This window comes from Triticum aestivum, chromosome 6B (genome assembly GCF_018294505.1).
Source record: "Triticum aestivum cultivar Chinese Spring chromosome 6B, IWGSC CS RefSeq v2.1, whole genome shotgun sequence".
Taxonomy (NCBI): Eukaryota; Viridiplantae; Streptophyta; class Magnoliopsida; order Poales; family Poaceae; genus Triticum; species Triticum aestivum.
This window is the reverse complement of record NC_057810.1, coordinates 607392714-607412992: the sequence shown is the minus strand read 5'-3', so window position 1 is coordinate 607412992 and position 20279 is coordinate 607392714.

Below are 20279 nucleotides of genomic sequence, written 5' to 3'. Positions count from 1 at the left end.
TAGGCATCAAAATCTATAGAGATAGATCAAGACGCCTCATAGGTCTTTCACAAAGCACATATCTTGATAAGATTTTGAAGAAGTTCAAAATGGATCAGTCCAAGAAAGGGTTCTTGCCTGTTTTGCAAGGTGTGAAATTGAGCTCAGCTCAATGTCCGACCACGGCAGCAGAGATAGAAGAGATGAGTGTCATCCCCTATGCCTCAGCCATAGGTTCTATTATGTATGCCATGCTGTGTACCAGACCTGATGTAAACCTTGCCGTAAGTTTGGTAGGAAGGTACCAAAGTAATCCCGGCAAGGAACACTGGACAGCGGTCAAGAATATCCTGAAGTACCTGAAAAGGACTAAGGAAATGTTTCTCGTTTATGGAGGTGACGAAAAGCTCGTCGTAAAGGGTTACGTCGATGCTAGCTTCGACACAGATCTGGATGACTCTAAGTCACAAACCGGATACGTGTATATTTTGAATGGTGGGGCAGTAAGCTGGTGCAGTTGCAAGCAAAGCGTCGTGGCGGGATCTACATGTGAAGCGGAGTACATGGCAGCCTCGGAGGCAGCACATGAAGCAATATGGGTGAAGGAGTTCATCACCGACCTAGGAGTCATACCCAATGCGTCGGGGCCGATCAAGCTCTTCTGTGACAACACTGGAGCTATTGCACTTGCCAAGGAGCCCAGGTTTCACAAGAAGACAAGGCACATCAAGCGTCGCTTCAACTCCATTCGTGAAAATGTTCAAGATGGAGACATAGAGATTTGTAAAGTACATACGGACCTGAATGTAGCAGATCCGTTGACTAAACCTCTCCCTAGAGCAAAACATGATCAACACCAGAATTCCATGGGTGTTCGATTCATCACAATGTAACTAGATTATTGACTCTAGTGCAAGTGGGAGACTGTTGGAAATATGCCCTAGAGGCAATAATAAAAGCATTATTATTATATTTCCTTGTTCATGATAATTGTCTTTATTCATGCTATAATTGTGTTATTCGGAAATCGTAATACATGTGTGAATAACAGACACCGACATGTCCCTAGTGAGCCTCTAGTTGACTAGCTCGTTGATCAACAGATAGTCATGGTTTCCTGACTATGGACACTGGATGTCATTGATAACGAGATCACATCATTAGGAGAATGATGTGATGGACAAGACCCAATCCTAAACATAGCACAAGATCGTATAGTTCGTTTGCTAGAGTTTTCCAATGTCAAGTATCTTTTCCTTAGACCATGAGATCGTGTAACTCCCGGATACCGTAGGAGTGCTTTGGGTATGCCAAACGTCACAACGTAACTGGGTGACTATAAAGGTAGACTACGGGTATCTCCGAAAGTGTCTGTTGGGTGACATGGATCAAGACTGGGATTTGTCACTCCGTATGACGGAGAGGTATCACTGGGCCCACTCAGTAATGCATCATCATAATGAGCTCAGAGTGACCAAGTGTCTGGTCACGGGATCATGCATTACGGTACGAGTAAAGTGACTTGCCGGTAACGAGATTGAACGAGGTATTGGGATACCGACGATCGAATCTCGGGCAAGTAACATATCGATAGACAAAGGGAATAGCGTACGGGATTGATTAAATCCTCGACATCGTGGTTCATCCGATGAGATCATCGTGGAGCATGTGGGAGCCAACATGGGTATCCAGATCCCGCTGTTGGTTATTGACCGGAGAGTCGTCTCGGTCATGTCTGCTTGTCTCCCGAACCCGTAGGGTCTACACACTTAAGGTTCGGTGATGCTAGGGTTATGAAGATATGTATATGCAGAAACCCGAATGTTGTTCGGAGTCCCGGATGAGATCCCGGACGTCACGAGGAGTTCCGGAATGGTCTGGAGGTAAAGAATTATATATAGGAAGTGCTATTTCGGGCATCGGGACAAGTTTCGGGGTTATCGGTATTGTACCGGGACCACCGGAAGGGTCCCGGGGGTCCACCGGGTGGGGCCACCTGTCCCGGGGGGCCACATGGGCTGTAGGGGGTGCGCCTTGGCCTAGATGGGCCAAGGGCACCAGCCCCTATAGGCCCATGCGCCTAGGGTTTCCACCATGGAAGAGTCCATGTGGTGGAAGGCACCCCTAGGTGCCTTGGGGGGGAGGGAAACCTCCCCTTGGCCGCCCCCCCTAGTAGATGCCATCTACTAGGGCCGACGCCCCCCCTGGCACCCCTATATATAGTGGGGGGGAGAGGAGGGATTTTACACCAGCCCCTGGCGCCTCCACCTCCCCCCGTTACGTCTCTCCCTCGTAGTCTCGGCGAAGCCCTGCTGCTGTGACGCCCTGCATCCACCACCACGCCGTCGTGCTGCTGGATCTTCATCAACCTCTCCTTCCCCCTTGCTGGATCAAGAAGGAGGAGACATCTCCCGTCCCGTACGTGTGTTGAACGCGGAGGTGCCGTCCGTTCGGCGCTGGTCATCGGTGATTTGGATCACGTCGAGTACGACTACATCATCACCGTTCTTTTGAACGCTTCCGCTCGCGATCTACAAGGGTATGTAGATGCATCCAATGACTCGTTGCTAGATGAACTCCTAGATGATCTTGGTGAAACGAGTAGGAAAATTTTTGTTTTCTGCAACGTTCCCCAACAGTGGCATCATGAGCTAGGTCTATGCGTAGTTCTTCTTGCGCGAGTAGAACACAATTTGTTGTGGGCGTAGATTTGTCAACTTTCTTGCTATTACTAGTCCTTTCTTGCTTCAGTGGTATTGTGGGATGAAGCGGCCCGGACCAACCTTACACGTACGCTTACATGAGACCGGTTCCACCGACTAACATGCACTAGTTGCATAAGGTGGCTGGCGGGTGTCTGTCTCTCCTACTTTAGTTGGAGCGGAATCGATGAACAGGGTCCTTATGAAGGGTAAATAGAAGTTGACAAATCACGTTGTGGCTTTAACGTAGGTAAGAAAACGTTCTTGCTAGAACCCTAATTCAGCCACGTAAAACTTGCAACAACAATTAGAGGACGTCTAACTTGTTTTTGCAGCAAGTGGTTTGTGATATGATATGGCCAAAGTTGTGATGAATGATGAATGATCTATATGTGATGTATGAGATGTTCATGCTATTGTAATAGGATTCACGACTTGCATGTCGATGAGTATGACAACCGGCAGGAGCCATAGGAGTTGTCTTTATTCTTTTATATGACCTGCGTGTCATCAAGAAACGCCATGTAAATTACTTTACTTTATTGCTAAACGCGTTAGCCATAGTAGTAGAAGTAATAGTTGGCGAGCAATTTCATGGAGACACGATGATGGAGATCATGGTGTCAAGCCGGTGACAAGATGATCATGGAGCCCCAAGATGGAGATCAAAGGAGCTATGTGATATTGGCCATATCATGTCACGTTTATTATTTGATTGCATGTGATGTTTATCATGTTTTGCATCTTGTTTACTTAGAACGACGGTAGTAAATAAGATGATCCCTCACAATAATTTCAAGAAGTGTTCCCCCTAACTGTGCACCGTTGCGACAGTTCGCTGTTTCAAAACACCACGTGATGATCGGGTGTTTTATTCAGACGTTCACATACAACGGGTGTAAGACAGATTTACACATGCAAACACTTAGGTTGACTTGACGAGCCTAGCATGTACAGACATGGCCTCGGAACACAGAAGACCGAAAGGTCGAGCATGAGTCGTATAGAAGATACGATCAACATGAAGATGTTCACCGATGTTGACTAGTCCATCTCACGTGATGATCGGACACGGTCTAGTTTAACTCGGATCATGTAATACTTAGATGACTAGAGGGATGTCTAATCTAAGTGGGAGTTCATTAATAATTTGATTAGTTGAACTTAATTATCATGAACTTAGTCTAAATATTTTACAATATGTCTTGTAGATTAAATGGCCAACGTAGTCCTCAACTTCAACGCGTTCCTAGAGAAAACCAAGCTGAAAGACGATGGCAGCAACTATACGGACTGGGTCCGGAACCTGAGGATCATCCTCATAGCTGCCAAGAAAGATTATGTCCTACAAGCACCGCTTGGTGACGCACCCGTTCTCCCTGCAGAACAAGATGTTATGAACGCTTGGCAGGCACATTTCGATGACTACTCCCTCGTTCAGTGCGGCATGCTTTACAGCCTAGAGCCGGGGCTCCAAAAGCATTTTGAGAGACATGGAGCATATGAGATGTTCGAAGAGCTGAAAATGGTTTTCCAAGCTCATGCCCGGGTCGAGAGATATGAAGTCTCCGACAAATTCTTCAGCTGTAAGATGGAGGAAAACAGTTCTGTCAGTGAGCACATACTCACTATGTCTGGGTTGCATAACCGCTTGACTCAGCTGGGAGTTAATCTCCCGGATGATGCGGTCATTGACAGAATCCTCCAGTCGCTTCCACCAAGCTACAAGAGCTTTGTGATGAACTTCAATATGCAGGGGATGGAAAAGACCATTCCTGAAGTATTTGCTATGCTGAAATCAGCAGAGGTAGAAGTCAGGAAGGAACATCAAGTATTGATGGTCAATAAAACCACTAAGTTCAAGAAAGGCAAGGGTAAAAAGAACTTCAAGAAGGACGGCAAGGAGGTTGCCGCGCCCGGCAAGCAAGCTGCCGGGAAGAAGCCAAAGAATGGACCCAAGCCCGAGACTGAGTGCTTTTATTGCAAGGGAAGCGGTCATTGGAAGCGGAACTGCCCTAAGTACTTAGCGGATAAGAAGGCCGGCAAAACAAAAGGTATATGTGATATACATGTAATTAATGTGTACCTTACTAGTGCCCGTAGTAGCTCCTGGGTATTTGATACCGGTGCAGTTGCTCACATTTGTAACTCAAAGCAGGGGCTGCGGAATAAGCGGAAACTGGCAAAGGACGAGGTGACGATGCGCGTCGGGAATGGTTCCAAGGTCAATGTGATCGCCGTCGGCACGCTACCTCTGCATCTCCCTTCGGGATTAGTTTTAAACCTTAATAATTGTTATTTAGTGCCAGCTTTGAGCATGAACATTGTATCAAGATCTCGTTTAATTCGAGATGGCTACTCTTTTAAATCTGAGAATAATGGTTGTTCCATTTTTATGAGAGATATGTTTTATGGTCATGCTCCTGTGGTGAATGGTTTATTCTTTATGAATCTCGAACGTGATGCTACACATGTTCATAATGTGAGTGCCAAAAGAAGTAAGGTTGATAATGATAGTCCCACATACCTGTGGCACTGCCGCCTTGGTCACATAGGTGTCAAACGCATGAAGAAGCTCCATGCTGATGGACTTTTAGAGTCTCTTGATTATGAATCATTTGACACATGCGAACCATGCCTTATGGGTAAAATGACCAAGACTCCGTTCTCAGGAACAATGGAGCGAGCAACCGACTTATTGGAAATCATACATACTGATGTGTGCGGTCCAATGAGTGTTGAGGCTCGCGGTGGCTATCGTTATGTTCTCACCCTCACTGATGATTTAAGTAGGTATGGGTATATCTACTTAATGAAACACAAGTCTGAAACCTTTGAAAAGTTCAAGGAATTTCAGAGTGAGGTTGAAAATCAACGTGACAGGAAAATCAAGTTTCTACGATCAGATCGTGGAGGAGAATACTTGAGTCACGAGTTTGGGGCACACTTAAGAAAATGTGGAATAGTTTCACAACTCACGCCGCCTGGAACACCTCAGCATAATGGTGTGTCCGAACGTCGTAATCGCACTCTGTTAGATATGATACGATCTATGATGTCTCTTACCGATTTACCGCTTTCTTTTTGGGGCTATGCTTTAGAGACTGCCGCATTCACTTTAAATAGGGCTCCGTCGAAATCCATTGAGACGACACCGTATGAGTTGTGGTTTGGGAAGAAACCTAAGCTGTCGTTTCTAAAAGTTTGGGGATGCGATGCTTATGTCAAGAAACTTCAACCTGAAAAGCTCGAACCCAAATCGGAAAAATGCGTCTTCATAGGATACCCAAAAGAAACTATTGGGTACACCTTCTACCTCAGATCCGAAGGCAAGATCTTTGTTGCCAAGAATGGGTCCTTTCTGGAGAAAGAGTTTCTCTCGAAGGAAGTAAGTGGGAGGAAAGTAGAGCTTGATGAAGTATTACCTCTTGAACCGGAAAATGGCGCAACTCAAGAAAATGTTCCTGAGGTGCCTGCACCGACTAGAGAGGAAGTTAATGACAATGATCAAGATACTTCTGATCAAGCCCCTACTGAAATTCGAAGGTCCACAAGGACACGTTCCGCACCAGAGTGGTACGGCAACCCTGTCTTGGAAATCATGCTGTTAGACAACGGTGAACCTTCGAACTATGAAGAAGCGATGGCGGGCCCGGATTCCGACAAATGGCTAGAAGCCATGAAATCCGAGATAGGATCCATGTATGAAAACAAAGTATGGACTTTGACTGACTTGCCCATTGAGCGGCGAGCCATAGAAAATAAATGGATCTTTAAGAGGAAGACAGACGCGGATGGTAATGTGACCATCTATAAAGCTCGGCTTGTCGCTAAGGGTTATCGACAAGTTCAAGGGGTTGACTACGATGAGACTTTCTCACCGGTAGCGAAGCTGAAGTCCGTCCGAATCATGTTAGCAATTGCCGCATTCTATGATTACGAAATATGGCAAATGGACGCCAAAACGGCATTCCTTAATGGTTTCCTTAAGGAAGAATTGTATATGATACAGCCGGAAGGTTTTGTCGATCCTAAGAATGCTGACAAAGTGTGCAAGCTCCAACGCTCGATTTATGGGCTGGTGCAAGCATCTCGGAGTTGGAACATTCGCTTTGATGAGATGATCAAAGCGTTTGGGTTTACACAGACTTATGGAGAAGCCTGCGTTTACAAGAAAGTGAGTGGGAGCTCTGTAGCATTTCTCATATTATATGTAGATGACATACTTTTGATGGGTAATGATATAGAACTCTTGGACAACATCAAGGCCTACTTGAATAAAAGTTTTTCAATGAAGGACCTTGGAGAAGCTGCTTATATTTTAGGCATCAAAATCTATAGAGATAGATCGAGACGCCTCATAGGTCTTTCACAAAGCACATACCTTGATAAGATATTGAAGAAGTTCAATATGGATCAATCCAAGAAGGGGTTCTTGCCTGTGTTACAAGGTATGAAATTGAGCTCAGCTCAATGTCCGACCACGGCAGAAGATATAGAAGAGATGAGCGTCATCCCCTATGCCTCAGCCATAGGTTCTATTATGTATGCCATGCTGTGTACCAGACCTGATGTTAACCTTGCCGTCAGTTTGGTAGGAAGGTACCAAAGTAATCCCGGCAAGGAACACTGGACAGCGGTCAAGAATATCCTGAAGTACCTGAAAAGGACTAAGGAAATGTTTCTCGTTTATGGAGGTGACGAAGAGCTCGTCGTAAAGGGTTACGTCGACGCTAGCTTCGACACAGATCTGGATGACTCTAAGTCTCAAACCGGATACGTGTATATTTTGAATGGTGGGGCAGTAAGCTGGTGCAGTTGCAAGCAAAGCGTCGTGGCGGGATCTACATGTGAAGCGGAGTACATGGCAGCCTCGGAGGCAGCACATGAAGCAATATGGGTGAAGGAGTTCATCACCGACCTAGGAGTCATACCCAATGCGTCGGGGCCGATCAAGCTCTTCTGTGACAACACTGGAGCTATTGCACTTGCCAAGGAGCCCAGGTTTCATAAGAAGACAAGGCACATCAAGCGTCGCTTCAACTCCATTCGTGAAAATGTTCAAGATGGAGACATAGAGATTTGTAAAGTACATACGGACCTGAATGTAGCAGATCCGTTGACTAAACCTCTCCCTAAAGCAAAACATGATCAACACCAGAATTCCATGGGTGTTCGATTCATCACAATGTAACTAGATTATTGACTCTAGTGCAAGTGGGAGACTGTTGGAAATATGCCCTAGAGGCAATAATAAAAGCATTATTATTATATTTCCTTGTTCATGATAATTGTCTTTATTCATGCTATAATTGTGTTATCCGGAAATCGTAATACATGTGTGAATAACAGACACCAACGTGTCCCTAGTGAGCCTCTAGTTGACTAGCTCGTTGATCAACAGATAGTCATGGTTTCCTGACTATGGACACTAGATGTCATTGATAACGAGATCACATCATTGGGAGAATGATGTGATGGACAAGACCCAATCCTAAACATAGCACAAGATCGTATAGTTCGTTTGCTAGAGTTTTCCAATGTCAAGTATTGCCTCTTGAACCGGAAAATGGCGCAACTCAAGAAAATGTTCCTGAGGTGCCAGCACCGACTAGAGAGGAAGTTAATGATAATGATCAAGATACTTCTGATCAAGCCCCTACTGAAATTCGAAGGTTCACAAGGACACGTTCCGCACCAGAGTGGTACGGCAACCCTGTCTTGGAAATCATGTTGTTAGACAACGGTGAACCTTCGAACTATGAAGAAGCGATGGCGGGCCCGGATTCCGACAAATGGCTAGAAGCCATGAAATCCGAGATAGGATCCATGTATGAAAACGAAGTATGGACTTTGACTGACTTGCCCGTTGAACGGCGAGCCATAGAAAATAAATGGATCTTTAAGAAGAAGACAGACGCGGATGGTAATGTGACCATCTATAAAGCTCGGCTTGTTGCTAAGGGTTATCGACAAGTTCAAGGGGTTGACTACGATGAGACTTTCTCACCGGTAGCGAAGCTGAAGTCCGTCCGAATCATGTTAGCAATTGCCGCATTCTATGATTACGAAATATGGCAAATGGACGTCAAAACGGCATTCCTTAATGGTTTCCTTAAGGAAGAATTGTATATGATGCAGCCGGAAGGTTTTATCGATCCTAAAAATGCTGACAAAGTGTGCAAGCTCCAACGCTCGATTTATGGGCTGGTGCAAGCATCTCGGAGTTGGAACATTCGCTTTGGTGAGATGATCAAAGCGTTTGGGTTTACACAGACTTATGGAGAAGCCTGCGTTTACAAGAAAGTGAGTGGGAGCTCTGTAGCATTTCTCATATTATATGTAGATGACATACTTTTGATGGGAAATGATATAGAACTCTTGGACAGCATCAAGGCCTACTTGAATAAAAGTTTTTCAATGAAGGACCTTGGAGAAGCTGCTTATATATTAGGCATCAAAATCTATAGAGATAGATCGAGACGCCTCATAGGTCTTTCACAAAGCACATACCTTGATAAGATATTGAAGAAGTTCAATATGGATCAATCCAAGAAGGGGTTCTTGCCTGTGTTGCAAGGTATGAAATTGAGCTCAGCTCAATGTCCGACCACGGCAGAAGATATAGAAGAGATGAGCGTCATCCCCTATGCCTCAGCCATAGGTTCTATTATGGATGCCATGCTGTGTACCAGACCTGATGTAAACCTTGCCGTAAGTTTGGTAGGAAGGTACCAAAGTAATCCCGGCAAGAAACACTGGACAGCGGTCAAGAATATCCTGAAGTACCTGAAAAGGACTAAGGAAATGTTTCTCGTTTATGGAGGTGACGAAGAGCTCGTCGTAAAGGGTTACGTCGACGCTAGCTTCGACACAGATCTGGATGACTCTAAGTCACAAACCGGATACGTGTATATTTTGAATGGTGGGGCAGTAAGCTGGTGCAGTTGCAAGCAAAGCGTCGTGGCGGGATCTACATGTGAAGCGGAGTACATGGCAGCCTCGGAGGCAGCACATGAAGCAATATGGGTGAAAGAGTTCATCACCGACCTAGGAGTCATACCCAATGCGTCGGGGCCGATCAAGCTCTTCTGTGACAACACTGGAGCTATTGCACTTGCCAAGGAGCCCAGGTTTCACAAGAAGACAAGGCACATCAAGCGTCGCTTCAACTCCATTCGTGAAAATGTTCAAGATGGAGACATAGAGATTTGTAAAGTACATACGGACCTGAATATAGCAGATCCGTTAAATAAACCTCTCCCTAGAGCAAAACATGATCAACACCAGAATTCTATGGGTGTTCGATTCATCACAATGTAACTAGATTATTGACTCTAGTGCAAGCGGGAGACTGTTGGAAATATGCCCTAGAGGCAATAATAAAAGCATTATTATTATATTTCCTTGTTCATGATAATTGTCTTTATTCATGCTATAATTGTGTTATCCGGAAATCGTAATACATGTGTGAATAACAGACACCGACATGTCCCTAGTGAGCCTCTAGTTGACTAGCTCGTTGATCAACAGATAGTCATGGTTTCCTGACTATGGACACTGGATGTCATTGATAACGAGATCACATCATTGGGAGAATGATGTGATGGACAAGACCCAATCCTAAACATAGCACAAGATCGTATAGTTCGTTTGCTAGAGTTTTCCAATGTCAAGTATCTTTTCCTTAGACCATGAGATCGTGTAACTCCCGGATATCGTAGGAGTGCTTTGGGTATGCCAAACGTCACAACGTAACTGGGTGACTATAAAGGTAGACTACGGGTATCTCCGAAAGTGTTTGTTGGGTGACATGGATCAAGACTGGGATTTGTCACTCCGTATGACGGAGAGGTATCACTGGGCCCACTCGGTAATGCATCATCATAATGAGCTCAGAGTGACCAAGTGTCTGGTCACGGGATCATGCATTACGGTACGAGTAAAGTGACTTGCCGGTAACGAGATTGAACGAGGTATTGGGATACCGACGATCGAATCTCGGGCAAGTAACATATCGATAGACAAAGGGAATAGCGTACGGGATTGATTAAATCCTCGACATCGTGGTTCATCCGATGAGATCATCGTGGAGCATGTGGGAGCCAACATGGGTATCCAAATCTCGCTGTTGGTTATTGACCGGAGGGTCGTCTCGGTCATGTCTGCTTGTCTCCCGAACCCGTAGGGTCTACACACTTAAGGTTCGGTGACGCTAAGGTTATGAAGATATGTATATGCAGAAACCCGAATGTTGTTCGGAGTCCCGGATGAGATCCCGGACGTCACGAGGAGTTCCGGAATGGTCCGGAGGTAAAGAATTATATATAGGAAGTGCTATTTCGGGCATCGGGACAAGTTTCGGGGTTATCGGTATTGTACCGGGACCACCGGAAGGGTCCCGGGGGTCCACCGGGTGGGGCCACCTGTCCCGGGGGGCCACATGGGCTGTAGGGGGTGCGCCTTGGCCTAGATGGGCCAAGGGCACCAGCCCCTATAGGCCCATGCGCCTAGGGTTTCCACCATGGAAGAGTCCATGTGGTGGAAGGCACCCCTAGGTGCCTTGGGGGGGAGGGAAAACTCCCCTTGGCCGCCGCCCCCCTAGTAGATGCCATCTACTAGGGCCGGCGCCCCCCTGGCACCCCTATATATAGTGGGGGGAGAGGAGGGATTTTACACCAGCCCCTGGCGCCTCCACCTCCCCCCGTTACGTCTCTCCCTCGTAGTCTCGGCGAAGCCCTGCTGCTGTGACGCCCTGCATCCACCACCACGCCGTCATGCTGTTGGATCTTCATCAACCTCTCCTTCCCCCTTGCTGGATCAAGAAGGAGGAGACGTCTCCCGTCCCGTACGTGTGTTGAACGCGGAGGTGCCGTCCGTTCGGCGCTGGTCATCGGTGATTTGGATCACGTCGAGTACGACTACATCATCACCGTTCTTTTGAACGCTTCCGCTCGCGATCTACAAAGGTATGTAGATGCATCCAATGACTCGTTGCTAGATGAACTCCTAGATGATCTTGGTGAAATGAGTAGGAATTTTTTTGTTTTCTGCAACGTTCCCCAACACTTTTATGGTCATGCACCCTTGAAGAGTGGTCTATTTTTGTTGAATCTCGATAGTATTGATACACATATTCATAATGTCGAAGCCAAAAGATGCAGAGTTAATAATGATAGTGCAACTTATTTGTGGCACTGCCGTTTAGGTCATATCGGTGTAAAGCGCATGAAGAAACTCCATACTGATGGACTTTTGGAATCACTTGATTATGAATCACTTGGTACTTGCGAACCGTGCCTCATGGGCAAGATGACTAAAACACCGTTCTCCGGTACTATGGAGAGAGCAACAGATTTGTTGGAAATCATACATACAGATGTATGTGGTCCGATGAATGTTGAAGCTCGTGGCGGATATCGTTATTTTCTCACCTTCACAGATGATTTAAGCAGATATGGGTATATCTACTTAATGAAACACAAGTCCGAAACATTTGAAAAGTTCAAAGAATTTCGGAGTGAAGTGGAAAATCATCGTAACAAGAAAATAAAATTCCTACGATCTGATCGTGGAGGAGAATATTTGAGTTACGAGTTTGGTTTACATTTGAAACAATGCGGAATAGTTTCACAACTCACGCCACCCGGAACACCACAATGAAATGGTGTGTCCGAACGTCGTAATCGTACTTTACTAGATATGGTGCGATCTATGATGTCTCTTACTGATTTACCGCTATCGTTCTGGGGTTATGCTTTAGAGACGGCCGCATTCACGTTAAATAGGGCACCATCAAAATCCGTTGAGACGACGCCTTATGAACTGTGGTTTGGCAAGAAACCAAAGTTGTCGTTTCTTAAAGTTTGGGGCTGCGATGCTTATGTGAAGAAACTTCAACCAGATAAGCTCGAACCTAAATCGGAGAAATGTGTCTTCATAGGATACCCAAAAGAAACAGTTGGGTATACCTTCTATCACAGATCCGAAGGCAAGACATTCGTTGCTAAGAATGGATCCTTTCTAGAGAAGGAGTTTCTCTGGAAAGAAGTGAGTGGGAGGAAAGTAGAACTTGATGAGGTAACTATACCTGCTCCCTTATTGGAAAGTAGTTCATCACAGAAACCGGTTTCTGTGACACCTACACCAATTAGTGAGGAAGCTAATGATATTGATCATGAAACTTCAGATCAAGTTTCCACTGAACTTCGAAGGTCTACCAGAGTAAGATCCGCACCAAAGTGGTACGGTAATCCTATTCTGGAAGTCATGTTACTTGACCATGACGAACCTACGAACTATGAGGAAGCGATGATGAGCCCAGATTCCGCAAAATGGCTAGAAGCCATGAAATCTGAGATGGGATCCATGTATGAAACAAAGTATGGACTTTGGTTGACTTGCCCAATGATCGGCAAGCCATTGAGAATAAATGGATCTTTAAGAAGAAGACTGACGCTGATGGTAATATAACTGTCTATAAAGCTCGACTTGTTGCGAAAGGTTTTCGACAAGTTCAAGGGGTTGACTACGATGAGACTTTCTCACCTATAGCGATGCTTAAGTCTGTCCGAATCATGTTAGCTATTGCTGCATTTCATGATTATGAAATTTGGCAAATGGATGTCAAAACTGCATTCTTGAATGGATTTCTGGAAGAAGAGTTGTATATGATGCAGCCAGAAGGTTTTGTTGATCCAAAAGGTGTTAACAAAGTGTGCAAACTCCAGCGATCCATTTATGGACTAGTGCAAGCATCTCGGAGTTGGAATAAACGCTTTGATAGTGTGATCAAAGCATATGGTTTTATACATACTTTTGGAGAAGCCTGTATTTACAAGAAAGTGAGTGGGAGCTCATTCTAATATTATATGTAGATGACATATTATTAATTGGAAATGATATAGAATTTCTGGATAGCACAAAAGGATACTTGAATAAAAAAATTCAATGAAAGACCTCGGTGAAGCTGCTTACATATTGGGCATCAAGATTTATAGAGATAGATCAAAACGCTTAATAGGACTTTCACAAAGCACATACCTTGATAAAATTTTGAAAAAGTTCAAACTGGATCAGGCAAAGAAAGGGTTCTTGCCCGTGTTACAAGGTGTGAAGTTGAGTCAGACTCAATGTCCGACCACTGCAGAAGATAGAGAGAAAATGAAAGATGTTCCCTATGCTTCAGCCATAGGCTCTATCATGTATGCAATGCTATGTACCAGACCTGATGTATGCCTAGCAATAAGCTTGGCAGGAAGGTACCAAAGTAATCCAGGAGTGGATCACTGGACAGCGGTCAAGAACATCCTGAAATACCTGAAAAGGACTAAGGATATGTTTCTCGTATATGGAGGTGACAAAGAGCTAGTCGTAAATGGTTACGTCGACGCAAGCTTTGACACTGATCTAGACGATTCTAAATCGCAAACCGGATACGTATTTTTATTAAACGGTGGAGCTGTAAGTTGGTGTAGTTCTAAACAAAGCGTCATGGCGGGATCTACATGTGAAGCGGAGTACATAGCTGCTTCAGAAGCAGCAAATGAAGGAGTCTGGATGAAGGAGTTCATTACCGATCTAGGTGTCATACCTAGTGCATCGGGACCAATGAAGATCTTCTGTGACAATACTGGTGCAATTGCCTTGGCAAAGGAATCCAGATTTCACAAGAGGACCAAGCACATCAAGAGACGCTTCAATTCCATCCGAGACCAAGTCCAAGTGGGAGACATAAAGATTTGCAAGATACATACGGATCTGAATGTTGCAGACCCATTGACTAAGCCTCTCTCACGAGCAAAACATGATTAGCACCAAGACTCCATGGGTGTTAGAATCATTACTATGTAATCTAGATTATTGACTCTAGTGCAAGTGGGAGACTGAAGGAAATATGCCCTAGAGGCAATAATAAAGTTATTATTTATTTCCTCATATCGTGATAAATGTTTATTATTCATGCTAGAATTGTATTAACCGGAAACATGATACATGTGTGAATACATAGACAAACATATAGTCACTAGTATGCCTCTACTTGACTAGCTCATTAATCAAAGATGGTTATGTTTCCTAACCATAGACATGTGTTGTCATTTGATTAACGGGATCACATCATTAGGAGAATGATGTGATTGACATGACCCATTCCGTTAGCCTAGCACTTGATCGTTTAGTATATTGCTATTGCTTTCTTCATGACTTATACATGTTCCTGTAACTATGAGATTATGCAACTCCCGTTTATTGGAGGAACACTTTGGGTACTACCAAACGTCACAACATAACTGGGTGATTATAAAGGAGTACTACAGGTGTCTCCGAAGGTACATGTTGGGTTGGCGTATTTCGAGATTAGGTTTTGTCACTCCAATTGTCGGAGAGGTAACTCTGGGCCCTCTCGGTAATGCACATCACTATAAGCCTTGCAAGCAATGTAGCTAGTGAGTTAGTTACGGAATGATGCATTACGTAACGAGTAAAGAGACTTGCCGATAACGAGATTGAACTAGGTATTGGATACCGACGACCGAATCTCGGGCAAGTAACATACCAATGACAAAGGGAACAACGTATGTTGTTATGCGGTTTGACTGATAAAGATCTTCGTAGAATATGTAGGAACCAATATGGGCATCCAGGTTCCGCTATTGGTTATTGACCGAGAATAGTTCTAGGTCATGTCTACATAGTTCTCGAACCCGTAGGGTCCGCACGCTTAACGTTACGATGACAATTTTATTATGAGTTTATAAGTTTTGATGTACCGAAGTTTGTTCGGAGTCCCGAATGTGATCACGGACATGACGAGGAGTCTCGAAATGGCCGAGACATAAAGATTGATATATTGGACGACTATATTCGGACACCGGAAGTGTTCCGGACATTTTCGGAGAAAACCGGAGTGCCGGAGGGTTACCGGAACCCCCCGGGAGAGATAATGGGCCACATGGGCCTTGATGGAAAGAGAGAGGGGCGGCCAGGGTGGGCCGCACGCCCCCTCTCCCTCTAGTACGAATTGGACTAGGAGGGGGGCACCCTCCCTCTTTTCCTTCCCCCTCCCCCCCTTCCTTTCCCCTCCTAGTAGGAGTAGGAAAGGGGGAGTCCTACTCCTACTAGGAGGAGGACTCCTCCTCCTTGGCGCGCCCACAAGGGCCGGCCGGCCTCCCCCCTTGCTCCTTTATATACGGGGGCAGGGGGCACCCCAGAACACACAAGTTGATCTACGGATTGTTCCTTAGCCGTGTGCGGTGCCCCCCTCCACCATATTCCACCTCGGTCATATCGTCGCGGTGTTTAGGCGAAGCCCTGCGCCGGTAGAACATCATCATCGTCACCACGCCGTCGTGCTGACGGAACTCATCCCCGAAGCTTTGCTGGATCGGAGCCTGGGGATCGTCATCGAGCTGAATGTGTGCTGAACTCGGAGGTGCCGTACGTTCGGTGCTTGGATCGGTCGGATCGTGAAGACGTACGACTACATCAACCGCGTTGTCATAACGCTTCCGCTTATGGTCTACGAGGGTATGTGGACAACACTCTCCCCTCTCGTTGCTATGTCATCACCATGATGTTGTGTGTACGTAGGAATTTTTTTGAAATTACTACGTTCCTCAACAGATCTACCACGAGATCAAGGAGGCTAAACCCTAGAAGCTAGCCTATGGTATGATTGTTGTTCGTCCTACGGATTAAAGCCATCCGATTTATATAGACACCGGAGAGGGCTAGGGTTACACAGAGTCAGTTACAATGGTAGGAGATCTACATATCCGTATCGCCAAGCTTGCCTTCCACGCCAAGGAAAGTCCCATCCGGACACGGGACGAAGTCTTCAATCTTGTATCTTCATAGTCTTGGAGTCCGACCGATGATGATAGTTCGGCTATCCGGACACCCCCTAATCCAGGACTCCCTCAGTAGCCCCTGAACCAGGCTTCAATGACAACGAGTTCGGCGCGCATATTGTCTTCGGCATTGCAAGGCGGGTTCCTCCTCCGAATAATCTATGGAAGATTGTGAACACCAGGATAGTGTCCGGTTCTACAAAATAAATTCCACACACCACCGTAGAGAGAATAATATTTACACAAGTTCAATCTGCTGACGTATTTGGTGGCGTGACGTCACACCACCACCAAGCCTTTACTTGAATCGTTTTCATTGTACCACCTCAGCGTGTTTAGCGAAGCAGTTTCCTTGGCACGTCTTGTCGAAGTAAAGATCATGTTCCCCTTATCCTGGGATTCCCATCAATACGGACATGGGTAACCCAACCGCGCCCGTTTCCACGCCCCTCCATCGAAGGCGGGTTCCAAACAGTCACGGGGATGGCTCTTGGTATTCTTCCTCTTTATAATGAGACCAAGGCCTGTTCTTTTTCTTCAATTCTCAATCGAATCCGCCCCTCGCCCCGAGTTCCAACACCCAGGGCTCCAGATTCGGGTACCTCCGACCTTCGAAAATGTCCGGCTCCGACCTACGAGGCCGGTGGATGCCCTCTTCCGTCACGGAAGAAGACGTGCTAAAGCTGAGAGACGCCAGGTACTTGACCTACGAGATTTCGCATAGGTTGCCTGCCCGAGGGCAAGTTATTCCTACTCCCGAGCCCGGCGAGAGCGTCGTGTTCGTGTCTCACCTCCGTCGGGGTTTAGGCTTCCCGATGGATCCCTTCGTGAGGGGGCTCATGTTTTACTATGGGCTGGAATTCCATGACTTGGCTCCGGAGTCCATCCTCCACATCTCATCATTCATTGTCGTCTGCGAAGCCTTCCTCCGCACTACCCCTCACTTCGGCTTGTGGCTCAAAACCTTCAACGTGGAGCCGAAGATGATTGAGGGGCGTCAGGCAGAGTGCGGCGGGGCGGTTATAAGCAAGAGGGCCGATGCTCCATGGCCCGAGGGCTCTTTTCAGGAGGAGCTCGGCTTGTGGCAACAGGAGTGGTTCTATATCACCGCTCCCAGGGGCAGCAGGCAGAGGCCGCCGCCCGTCTTCCGCTCGGGCCCTCCACAACGGCTGACGTCATGGGTCAACAAGGGGCTTAACTGGGGGCCGTCCAAAGACGTACCCCTGTTGCAGGACCGGATTCGAGGCCTCCAAGAAAGGGAGATTAATCTGGTCGTAGTGGCACAGGTTATGCTGATCCGGCGCCTTCTGCCCTGCAAACGTCGCCCCCTCCGCCTGTGGGAATTTAATCCGGAGGGGCCACGAGCTCTCCAACACTTCATGGGTTTGACACCCGCGGAGATGTACAAACTGTTCTTCGGATCGCAAGAGATGCGTCCGGACTTGACCGAGGACGCTGGCCTAAGCTGCAATCGCCCGGATACTCAAGTAAGTAGCCCTGTGTCCGGACATATTGTCCATTTATTTATCATGGGTTTGCCTTTTAACCAGCTATCCCTTGGACAGGAGTGGATAGCGCAAGCAAAACTGATACGGTGTCCGGCCCCCCTCCCTGAGACCACGCCGGATCCCGTGTTAGTCAAAATGTTGGAGTTTGCGCCTTCGGAGGAGAGCGAAGGGGGGCACAGGGAAACTACCACCTCTGCCAAGGAGGCCTTTCAATAAGGGGGGAATCGAGAATCCCTCCTTCCAGGGGGAGAAGAGGACTGCTTCCGAAGACCCGGAGGCCAAGGCCTCAAAGTGGGGAAAGAAATTTGCACCGAAAGGTCCTGTGCCGAGAAGAGCCCCGGCCGCACAGTCTCCCCATAGGAATCAGCCCTCCAGCGAGCCGTAAGTAAAAAAGGGGGAATTTTGTAATAGGGAACGCCCCTATATTATTTCCAAAGGTAACCGAAGTTTTCACCTTGTAGTTCGGATCTCAGCCCATCTCAGCAGAGCTCATCTTCGGGGGACCTTCGTCCGGAGATGATGGAGAGCGAGACGCCTCCATCTGCCGCCCCGTCGGGTGGGGCGGACAACCCTGAGGTGTCGTCACGGAGGGTCTCCCCGAGTCCGGCGGGGCCGGAGAGTCCGGCACCCATTGGAGTACGGCCGGTGGAGCTGCAGGATTTGCTCAAGAGGGCGTCTATCTCGGAAGATCACCGCACATTAATGAGTATGGTAATTGAGAGGATCTCATCCGCCGAAAGCGGGTTGTATGAGGCCGTCGGAAATTTGCTGACGGGGTTTGAGGTACGCAAAAAATGACATACCTTTTGACAGTTTTGCACATGGAGTGCGCCCTGTATAGATAGTAGCCCCTGAGACTTGGTATGCTGTCGAAAGCGACAGCGTGCCAAGGATCATAATCTCAGTAATAGAATGTCGCCTTTCCTATGCAGGTGGCGAAACATTCGGTGGCCAGCCGGACTGATGGAGTTGCCGAGCTGAAGAGGCAACTCGATGTTGCGGATGCGGACATCGCGCTGGTCAATAAACGACTTGATGATTCACAAGGTAGGTGGTTGCTCCGCGGTCGCCTAGTAAGGGAGCTGACGCCCATTCCTTACAATTTGTATGCTTGATGCAGATGGTGCCGCTGCTGTGGAAGACCTTCGAGCAGAGCTTGCTCGAGCCAAGGAGCAAGCCAGGAAAAGTGATGCGGCTGCCTCGAAGGCAGCGGAAGAGCTAAAAGCCGAAAAGGCTGCTCACTGCCGAAGCAGGGAAGAGATGGCCGGAATGGCCTTGAAATTAAAAGATGCTACCGACCGTTGTGAGGTTCTTGAAGGAGAACGCCGAGTGGAGCAAGAGGGCCTGAAGAAGGCCGCCGCCGAAGTCAAGGATGCCCGGAGTGAGATGCGGGCTATGAAGGAGGAACTGCGTCAAGCCGGAGACATTGCGGCTGGAAAGCCCTTTCTTCTGCGTAGGAAGTTCACGGATCCGAAGTATGCTCAGCTGGGCCAGTTGTGTGGTGCGGAGGATCCTTATCTGGATTTGGCGGCGAGTGCGGCGGACGCAGTCGTGCACTTCCGAAGCCAGAAGGATCACGAAATGGAAGAGCTTTACTGGTCTCAATTCCATAGTCCGGAGCGTCCACTTCCGTTGACTGATCGGCTGGCTGAGTGGGCTGAGCTGAATAGATTGTCCGGACTTGCCATGACGGATGTGGTCGCTCATCTGTGGCCGGAAAGGCCCAAGCCGAAGAGTTATTTTGGCTTGTTGCAGCAATTCCTTGGGGCGGTGCCGCATATCAAGGCGATGAAGCGGTCGGCATGCATAGAAGGTGCACGGATGGCTCTCGCCCATGTGAAAACATACTGGGCGGAGATGGATGCCACCGCTGTTGCATCCCGGGGTTCGGACAAAAGCCGATTACCCGCCGAGCACTATTTTGAGGAAGTCCTGCAGGGCGCTCGTTTAATAGAGTCGCAGTGCTCGAAAGATGTTATGTTTAAATGACATGTATGATTTCTGAGATCATGTTTATAATGCAACGGCTTTTTATACTTGTGCGTTCAAGTATTGAACTATCTCCTGTGCGGCCGTATATGTATGAATAACCTGAAAGTTGCAGTCTTTGGCTTCAGCCCCCACGCACATGGTGCGGGGGTGTTTGCAAAAAAGAAAAGCGCTTTTTCACACTTAATCCAACGTCTTGGTCCTTTGAAGGAGGTGATAGCATAGCAAACTAGGCAACCGGACTATAATGC